At 50.6% G+C, this 9,949-nt stretch overlaps 1 pseudogene; it reads left to right on the forward strand.

Annotated features, from left to right (window-relative positions):
* The first annotated feature begins 4,101 nt into the window (after window positions 1-4,101).
* On the forward strand, window positions 4,102-4,912 carry LOC109489794 (annotated as a pseudogene).
* Window positions 4,913-9,949: the final 5,037 nt, after the last annotated feature.

Here is a 9,949-nt window from a genome sequence, read left to right on the forward strand (position 1 = left end):
GCCCTCAAGGAAGAGAGGATGGAGGAGCCGTGGGAGACAAGTCAATCTTACAGTCTTTGTCTCAGGTAACTCTTGTGTTTTTAATTGTTCAGTAGCCTTTTGTAATGAACCTTTCACTGTGACTATTCTGGAATCTCGAAGCCTTTTGGAGGCTTCTGCATTTGAATTAAAGTAGGCATCCCATTCTGTGTATTTAGATTGGGTACCCTGACTGGGGTTCTTAAATGAACAATCCTAACTTAATGGCCACTGTAACTCTAGGTTATTTTTTAATTATTCTTTTCATTCTTTCTAGATATCCTTACATTCTGTGATTACAATTCTCAGACTTAAATCAGCAAGTGTACAGTAGGTATTGCACTTGACTATATATCCGCCCGGCTAAGGCTTTGGGTTTCTAGGAGACTGATTCATATTTAAAAGGGAGGGGCCACAAGGTTGAGGACTGGGTGCTACGTCACAGGGTACCTAGTGGCAGGAAGATTTTTTTGACCCTGGTGGGTGACCTAGTTTCCATGTAACCTGTCCCGTGACCAACTTATCCTATTATGGGAGACTTCTTGAGGTGGCAGGCCATCTAACAGCCTTTAAATGCTGGAATCGTGCCAGCCAATTTTTGTGGCTTTCTGGCCTCTGAGACCTTGCTAGCAATAGCCTGTGTGTATACGAAACCAGAAAAACCAGCATGTGCCTTCATGTGCCAGCAGAGCTGCGTCCTGACCCTGGGAAGGCCCTGTGAGCGCCAGCACCTGCTCCCCTGGGAAGCTCGCTGAGGTTTCCACAGGGGGTACGTGGCCTGAAAGGCCCGGGTTGGCTCAGGGCAGACCCTACTGAAGGCTCAGTGGGGCTCCAGGCAAAGGTGCCAGCGCTATTGGCCTCCTGGCATCACCTTCTGCGGCTCAAGCGGACACATCCTGTAAAGGAAAGCCAACTGGACTGGGAGCTCCAGGCAAAAGTAGGGACACACAGAGCAGAGCTCTGACCCAGGGAAGCTTACCCCCAGCACTGGGGAAAGGGGAGAAGACCCAGAACTCAAGGGTTCGCGGGTACCGCCCCTGTGTTTCTCCTTGTCCCGAAAGCAGCTCGGAGTTTACTCCACATCTGGTCCCTGCCAACAAATCAAATTTCCACCAAGTAAATTTGAGGATCTCATTGGCTTTGTGAGCAGATTCATGAACCAGGCAGCATCCCGTCCAGCAAGTAGAAAGGAACTCAGCTGAGCTAACAAAAGGAAGGTTTTAAAAGGCAGAGAAAAAGCATAAAAGAAGAAGAAAAGACTCTATTCACAAGGAATGCACTGTTTGGGGCAGGTGGCCCTGCTCAGGGGAGCAGAAGGGTCTCAGTCAGTTCCCCAGATGCACCAGGAATTCCATGTGGGCTCCCTCAAGGTTACACTGCTGGGGGTTGAACCTGAGTTGGGTTAGTGATTAAGTCTTGGTTTCCTGAATTGGGGCCTTAACCTAAGTGACCCCATCTGGGGCCTGTGGATTTCTTCCTCACAGCCCTCACAAGGAAGCAGTGTGACATGAGCCCTGCTCTGAGCTAATGCCTGACATGTGTTAACGCATTCGGTCTCACAGAATCCTCTGAGGAAAATCTAATCACTGCCCACGTCCTCCCTGAGGAAACTGAGGCTGAGGGCTCTGGGGAGACTGCCAGGGCCCCAGCCAAGAGCTGCAGAATGCCCCTCCCGGTCCTGCCCTGACTCCCAGCCTCTGCATGGAATCCCTTGGACCACCGCCCTCCCCGAGCAGAGAAGGGCTGGAGACGAGGTGTGAGCAGGATCGCTGGGGGGTCTCACAGGTGTAGGTCCGGAGAAGGAGGCCATGACCCACTGTCTAGACGTGTGGAATCGTGTTTCTGAGGAGAGCAAAACTGGTCATCAGAAGGCAAATTCATGGTCTTGTGATGAACATTTTTTTTTTGCTTGAAAATAGCTGTTTTTCTTAACTTTGTGAAACTAAATCTCAAGAAAAGCACATTGGGTACTGAAGAACATAATAATCCATAATGCAGAGAGTGGGGGGGAGCGATTTCTACATCCCACTTTTCCTTGTCTTATTAAACCCTATTTTTCTGGAAATAAAACATTTCTGTTGGCTTTGAGGAAAAGCTTGAGAGGGAGGAAGAATCCCTGCCTAACGGAGAGAGGAAAGGAGAATTACAGGGGCGCCTGTGTGGCGCAGTCATTAAGCGTCTGCCTTTGGCTCAGGGCGTGATCCCGGCATTCTGGGATCGAGCCCCACGTCAGGCTCCTCTGCTGTGAGCCTGCTTCTTCCTCTCCCACTCCCCCTGCCTGTGTTCCCTCTCTCGCTGGCTGTCTCTATCTCTGTCAAATAAATAAAATAAAATCTTTTTTTAAAAAAGGGAATTACAGAGCACCATGCCTTCCTTGCACACTCCTCCGTGTGTCCCCCTTCTTTCCAGGAATTTGGGCAAGTGTTGGGGATTGCCAGCCCATTCCAGATTTGCCCAAAACCCAGAGGTAACCCATCCTGAAACAGTGCTAATAAATCTGTCTGTGGGCTTGGTTTCTGCCACTTGCCCCCACCTTTGCCTGGAATAATCAGGGACCACTCGGCTGGATTATGGTGTTCTCAATCCTCAAGAAATTTTATTTTTTTATTTTTTTTAAGATTTTATTTATTTATTTAACAGAGAGAGACAGCCAGTGAGAGAGGGAACACAAGCAGGGGGAGTGGGAGAGGAAGAAGCAGGCTCCCAGCGGAGGAGGCCGATGTGGGACTCGATCCCGGAATGCTGGGATCACGCCCTGAGCCGAAGGCAGACGCTTAATGACTGTGCTACCCAGGCGCCCCTCAATCCTCAGAGAAATTTTAACCCATAATTCTAGGACAGAAGGACATGCAGGCTGAGGCCGAAAACGCACTTGGGGCTCCCTGTGACTTCTATTCATGAACCACCTGCCAGCACATGAATTCAAGGTAATTAATTGATGTGGGTCTCCATAAAAGGTATGGACCTCCCCTCAGCACTGTCCCTGGTCCCCCAGCTCCCCCTCTTCCAGGTCAACTGACTCACACCCTATTTGTCCAGAAGCCTTGTCACCTGCCAGTAAGCCCAGTGTCAGAGGTTCTGCACACAGACAGGAAGAGTCAATCATAGAGTAGGCATGCGCGGGGGCGGGAGTACTGGCCCTCGAAAAGCCTTCCATGCAAAGCCTGGGACCCTCACCCAACCTGGGAGACCCCTAGACCTGCACCTGTGACTAGGTCAGCGTAGCTGCAGCTGCCACAGGCGAGGCCAAGGCCAGTCCCGAGAGGCGGGGCCGTTCCCCAAACCAGCTTGGACACCACCTTTTGGGTCGAGGTACAGGGCTCACTGGAATGCTGCCCTTGGGCCTGGCCCCATCATACACCCCACCTGCCGGGCTACAGGATGGTGGTGCCACGCGCTCCTGTTCACATGCCCCGGAAGCTGCGGGCAGGTTGCAGGGCGGGGAACAGGGCTGCAAGTCCCCTGCACATCTCACACCCTCAGCCTTCCTCCACAGTCCCTGGAGGATAAATTCTATATTTGTATTCCACTTTAGTGGCTCTAAGATCTCGGAAGAAACAAGGATGGCTCTTTCATACAGTTTGGTTTAATCAGAAACTCATGTGTTTTCCTTTCTTAAGTTTTGGAACATGCATCCAACTCTCTTCCTGGCTGCCCTTTGCCTGGGAATGGCCTCAGCGGCTCAATGACTCAATCAGAGCTTAGATGCGCACTGGTCCCACTGGAAGGCGGCACATGGGAAACTGTATGACGAGGTTGGTAACATCCAAGCTGTCCAGTGAGACCCCCGGGGAATGTTCTATGATGGTGGGAGTTCCCAGCAGAGAGTAGCTTCCTGAGGCTGCTCTGACCAACGCAGTAAGCAGGACACCGTGACCGCACACCGTGTGGGCATATGTCCTGTGTGGTCGCTGGAGAATAGCTCCCGGACCACCAGCCCATCCCTGGTCAAGTTTCTCCTCCTCTCTGTGAGCACATCCACTTGGTGCAGGTGAGTTTGCTTTACATAAAAGTAAACGATAGTTTGTTTTTCTGCAGAACGTAGAAGGACAGAGGAGAGCAGTGTGGGAGAAGACTATGAAAATGATTGACCAGCACAATGAGGAATACAGCCAAGGGCAACACAGCTTCATGATGGCCATGAATGCCTTTGGTGACCTGGTGAGTGTGGCGTGGATTACTGAACCTTTGTGCTTCCTCTCCCCGTTACTTTACAAAAAAAGTCTCCTGCTTGTCAGCATTCTATGTGCTTTTCTTTGAAGACCAGTGAAGAACTCAGGCAGGTGATGAATGTCTTCAAATGCGGAAGCATGAGGAGGGGAACGTGATCCAAGCACCTCTCTTTGCTGAGACCCCCTCATCTGTGGACTGGAGAGAGAAAGACTACGTAACCCCCGTGAAGGTTCAGGTGAGACAGGACCCAGCAGGTGACCCTCAGTAAAGGTGAAAGGAGCGCGTGCCCTTGCTGTGGTCGGCTGAGAAACATGGGCAGGTTCTCTGTGTTTTAAAAAAGTTTTCAGATGTGTGCGCTGTTGTCAAATCTTGCCATTGGTTTTGCAGACTGAGAGCTTTTAATTTGGTTTCAGGGTTTTTGTGGCTTGTGTTGGTTGGGCTTTTCATGCAAGGGGTGCCCTTGAAGGACAGTTGTTCTGGAAAACTGGCAAACGTTGTTGCACGGAGTGAGCAGAACCTGGTGGACTGCTGTCTGTCTAAAGGCCATGAGGGCTGCCATGGTGGCCTGATCAACTATGCCTTCCAGTATGGGAAGGATAGCAGAAGCCTCGACTCGGAGCAATCCGATCCATACCATGCACTGGTCAACGGAGCTCCTTCTCTTATCAAAGTTGAACATTTTCAGGGAAACGACATAACATACTTACTACTCACAGTTTAGATTGTAGTCTTTGTATCTGCAAACTTTGAGAACTGTCATTAAGAGGTATTAGCCTTGCACAGTTCTCTGCTTAGATCATTACCATGTGGCTGTTCCCACATCTACGATACGTGCTGATATGCAGACTGCCCTATATATGGTACCGATGTCTCCAGATGGAAAAATTTCTCAGGGACAGGTAGACCAAGAATTTTTTATTTAAATAGAAGTCTGTGAGGGGAGGGGAGTTAGGGTGGCGGAGGAGTAGGGGGACTCTAAGTTTGTCTCATCTCTCGAATACGACTAGTTAGTTATCATATTATTCTGAAGACCTGAGAACTCAATCGGAGATCTGAGAAGACAAATGATGCAGGTCTACAGGCAGAAAAGCGACCACTGTTTGCAAGGTAGGAGGCTCGGAGACACAGACACGAATCCAGGGTGATATATATAGGAGGATATGGCGGAGGGGAGGGAGCCGGCTTAAGGAGGCTGCCGCAAGGTATTGTAAGTAGCAGAGCCCCAAATCGGAACTCAGGAGAGACCCATGTCAAGATGAAGACAGTAGCTAAGGGACCCAGCATTGCCCAAAGGTAGGGTAAGGAGGACTGGACAGTGTGCTCCCCCTAGATGGTAGATGGGGTCATATCTGGCAGCCTGCAGTGGGGGCAGGAGAAGAGCCCAGAGGCCACGGAGAGGGTGCTAGGCTGCATGGGGGCTGCAGGACCACAGCTCAGAGGAAGGACAGCCTCTGGTCAGGGAGAAATCAGAAAGTATTTTTTCTTATTTCTTTAGGCCAGAGAGTTCCACCTGTTATTAGAAGCCAGTGAAGCCAGTGGGGAAGGAGTGGTTCTCTTCAAGCCGCAGCGCAGAGCCCAGAGGCCACGGAGAGGGTGCTAGGCTGCATGGGGGCTGCAGGACCACAGCTCAGAGGAAGGACAGCCTCTGGTCAGGGAGAAATCAGCAGGACAGAGCTCTGGTTTCATGCACAGAAAATGTGGCCCTTCTGGTGACCGAATGAAGCTGTTTCAGAAGCTTCAATGGTGAAGACTAAAGATTTTAGTAAAAAACCTTCTACTTTTCTGAAGATTTTTAAGAACTCATGCTTTAGAGTTGTGGTTCCCAAACTAGCATGCCTCAGACTCGTCTGGAAGCTTTCTGGAGGCCCAGAGTTTCCAACTCCATAGGCCTGGTTGGGAGAGCGATGGGAGGAGTAGTACTTGTACTTCTAACAAGGTCCCAGGGGACGCTGATGCTGCTGGTCCACTTTGAGAGTCTGCTCCAGGGCCTGGTTCTCAGAATCCATACGTGGCCAGGAATTAGAAATAAGGCCAATTTATTGAACCCATCCAAGTCAAATAAAAATGTAATTAGTTGCAAAAAAAAAGTTATTAGAAACCATGCAAGACTGTGGAAATAAAGAAAAATTATTAGAGGGAACATGACACTTTTAAAGAAGGGTAACGTTTGGTTTTACAGTGAAGTTGTTACGATATTACTCACAAAGGGCAGACTGGCCCCATATTCCGTGACAGTGCTGAGAAGGACATTGATCTGAGCCCTCTTTACATAATCACAGTGTCTCTTCATAATTTTAAAGGTATTCCCTTCACCTCCACCACTTTGCAATTCTCTGGAGTTTTCTGCTCAGCAGGGAATCTCCAGGCGATATTTCTAGACTGGCCTTTTAGCCAAAATCTACTGGCGTCTAGAGAGAACAGAGCCTCTAAGTAAACAACAGAGGTAGCACTCCTAGAAAACAGAGAGTGCAGAATCGAATGGCTCAGAAGCAGCGAGGCCAACAGTTTGTATTTAACCCTTGCACACCGAGCTCCACGCTCCTTGGGTATGACAGGCTACGGGAAAGTGAGTTTGGAGGCGCAACTTGTCACATTCATCATAGCTATTTGTCATGGTCTGTGGAGCTGAATCCATCTAGATCTTCTGATTTGAAAAGAGTTGATTGGAGTCTGCCCATTCGCCTCTCCTTCTAAGCTCCTGTCCCATCTGCCGTCCACAGTGATGTTGGGGTCCAGATGAACCAGCCCCAGGGTTGTCTGGAGTTCTCCCTCATCCCTGAAGGCTTTGCTGTGAAGTCAGAACCCCAGATGAAGGTGGGGGAAAGAACAGAGAATGCCTCCTTTCCTCCCCCCACCCCAACTCAGCTCCTCACAGCTGAGCCCAGAAGTTTGCTACTCATTTTTCCAAATTAATCAGATTTGATTCACTTGCCTTTTAGAGCACAAATCATTTCTGTCCCAGGGCTAAATTTCACACATGGTGGGGGCAGACTGTTTCTGAGCTCCTGTCCTGGTCTGTGCACTCTGGGTGAGGGGCTGGGGGGAGAGGCAGTGACATGCAGAGCCTGTGCCCCTCTGGCTAGGTCAGCCGCCCTCTTCCCCCCTAACCAGCCTCAGGCAGCAATGTGACTCCCGTGTGGCCAGAGCTTCCAATTTCAAACAAGAAGCCAAATATCCAACTATTTGGGGGAAAACTATTGAGTTTTGAATGCTGGCAGCCAATCCAATTTTCTTTCCCCCTCCCCCACACACAATATCTCTGAGCCCCAGGTTACTTCTCTCTGCAGTGGGTTATGACACAACCTCACACCATCATGAGAATCCTGTGAGATGACACGTGTGCAGGACCCGAACCCCGGTCAGCTGCCTCCCCATGAGACCCACTGCGTCTCTGTGCTGACTGCTGCTGGGGTGGCTCCTTTGGTCCAGAGCAGACGTCCTCCTGACAGAACCTTCTGTCACTGACCAAGTCTCCCTAAGCAGGGGCTGTAGTCCACTGCTACACACTGTCTCAGGTGTGGATAATCCCGCCCCCACCCAGGCATGTTTTATCAAGAATCTGCTTCCAGAATCTTCAAGTTGGAGGAAATTGACCAGAAGGAAGATGAATGGAGACAAAACTTCTGAAGGGGGGTGAGGGTTGAGCAGCAAATAACATTTCTCCCTCCCGGGAGCCATGTGTCACTTGATGTGTGGCTGGTTCAGTGTAGCTCCTGAGTTCCTGGGGCATAATCCTCTTCATATTCATGAGGACTTAGAAAAATTCCTATCACAGATCTAAACAGATTTCCTTGTTTCTTTGTCAACCTGTCACACACACACACACACACACACACACACACGCACGCACACACACGCACACACACACAAAGTTCTCATTCCCTGCCCCCCAGCCCCAGTGGTTCAGACTGGACAGGACCTTAAAATACAGCGGAGGAGAGCTGGCTCCCTCTAGCGGGACTACCCAGAACTGCAGGGGAAGTTCACTGAATTAGAAACACTGGCCTGGTCCATATACAGAGGCTGAACCTAATCCTTAAATCTGGAAAACCACGGCCTTCAGAGGAGGTGCAGCCCACCCTACGTTTCTAAACTGAGCCAGAATTACAGAAGACAATGGAACATGGGTGCGTGAAAATGCCTTTACTCGGACGGAGCTCTAAGTGTCATCACTGAGCACTGGCTGAAGAACCAGGTGCGTCACGAATTCCCAGCTGTGTGACACTGGGCAGCCCATGGGTCCCTCAAGGCTTCAGTAAAATGGTGGAGAAAATACCCTATAGACTGTCGTGTGGATTCAATGAGGCGTCACACGTACCATATTTTGTCCTTTTCCTGGCACACTCCAGGGCTCAGTAAGTAAAAAGCGTGAGCAACACTATGGTCATAAATCCACTTCAGTTATTATTTCTTCCCCAAGGATCAATTCTTCTCCCGTGTTCAGAAAAAATAAGTGGAAAGGGCATGTTAATCTCAGTCAACTGTCCCCCATCCCAGACAAATGTTTCCCAGACATCCTTCCCCACGGAGAGAGGGATCACTTAGCAACACGAACTATAATACCATTGTTTTCAACGTGGGGGACAGATATGACAGGATTGTAAAATGAGCAGAAGTGAATCTCACCCATAAAATCGAAACGGCTAAGGAAAATCTTTGACAGGCGATATCCTTATTTTCCCAAAATGGAATTCTCTCACTTGGGGGGATTCCGGAGAAACAACATCCCAGGTGGCAGAATTTCCTCATGCTCACTGCACGTGGCTCTCCCTGGGAAGGGACAGGCACCCTCAGTTTTGGGTGTGAATTTACACATAACCCTGTCTGCAGAGGGAGGGGGAAAACAGCAAAGTTTCCCTCCCAAAGAGGCTCCATGTGAGTGGGCCGTCCCATCCTGATTTAGGAGCATTCCAAAACCACCAACCAACGCTGAGACGCACAGGGACGGGGCATGAACAGGAACACAGTCTGCTGCTCCCTGCTCTGGAAGTACTGCGTGTGCCCAGCTTCTTTCTTCCAAGAAGAAAGCCTAAGGGGAAGGGCCCATCCTGGGGCCAGTATTGGATCCTTGCAACCTGGAACCTGTGCTCGTCCAAGCTCATTGTGTCTCCAAGGGCCAAGTTCACTCCCTCCCCCCACCCAGCTCCCTCAAGGAGAACACGGCACCATTCTGGGATTTGCACATTTGCAATTTGGACCTTTGTGTCTGTGACCGATTTCAGTGAGGGCCTGCCATTACTTCTGCTGGGCCATCTGCGAGTGCAGGCCAAGAAGGGGGTGGACACAGGGCCCACAGCTGGGCTGACTACACCGAAAGTCAGCATGGCATCAGGATCCGGTCAACATTAGCCAAGCAACCAACACACAGCCACCACTCACCCTAGACCTTGACACGAGACGCACAAAAGCAAGCACCGAGCGGAGAGCCAGGAGCCAGGGTGCAGGTGCCTACCTGCCAGGTTGGATGCCAGCGGCGAGGGGGGGAACCAGGTGGAGTTGGTAGAGGAGAGTGTGGGCCGGCGTCTCCTGCAGAAGCTTCTCAGCAGCCCACACTTGAGATGCCACCAGCGTGGTCTTCCCAGAGCCCAAAAGCCTGAACAGCTTCACATGGATTCTGGACTGGGGGTCTGCGTGGGTCACAGCTGCTGGAGGAGGCGTGCTCGCTGCGTATCCTGAACGCAGATGAAAGAGGGCGTGTTACTCGCAGGGAAAGAGCAGGCCCTGAGCAAGCTGCCGATGCTCGTTCTCATGTTCGGGA

This window comes from Ailuropoda melanoleuca, chromosome 17 (genome assembly GCF_002007445.2).
Source record: "Ailuropoda melanoleuca isolate Jingjing chromosome 17, ASM200744v2, whole genome shotgun sequence".
Taxonomy (NCBI): Eukaryota; Metazoa; Chordata; class Mammalia; order Carnivora; family Ursidae; genus Ailuropoda; species Ailuropoda melanoleuca.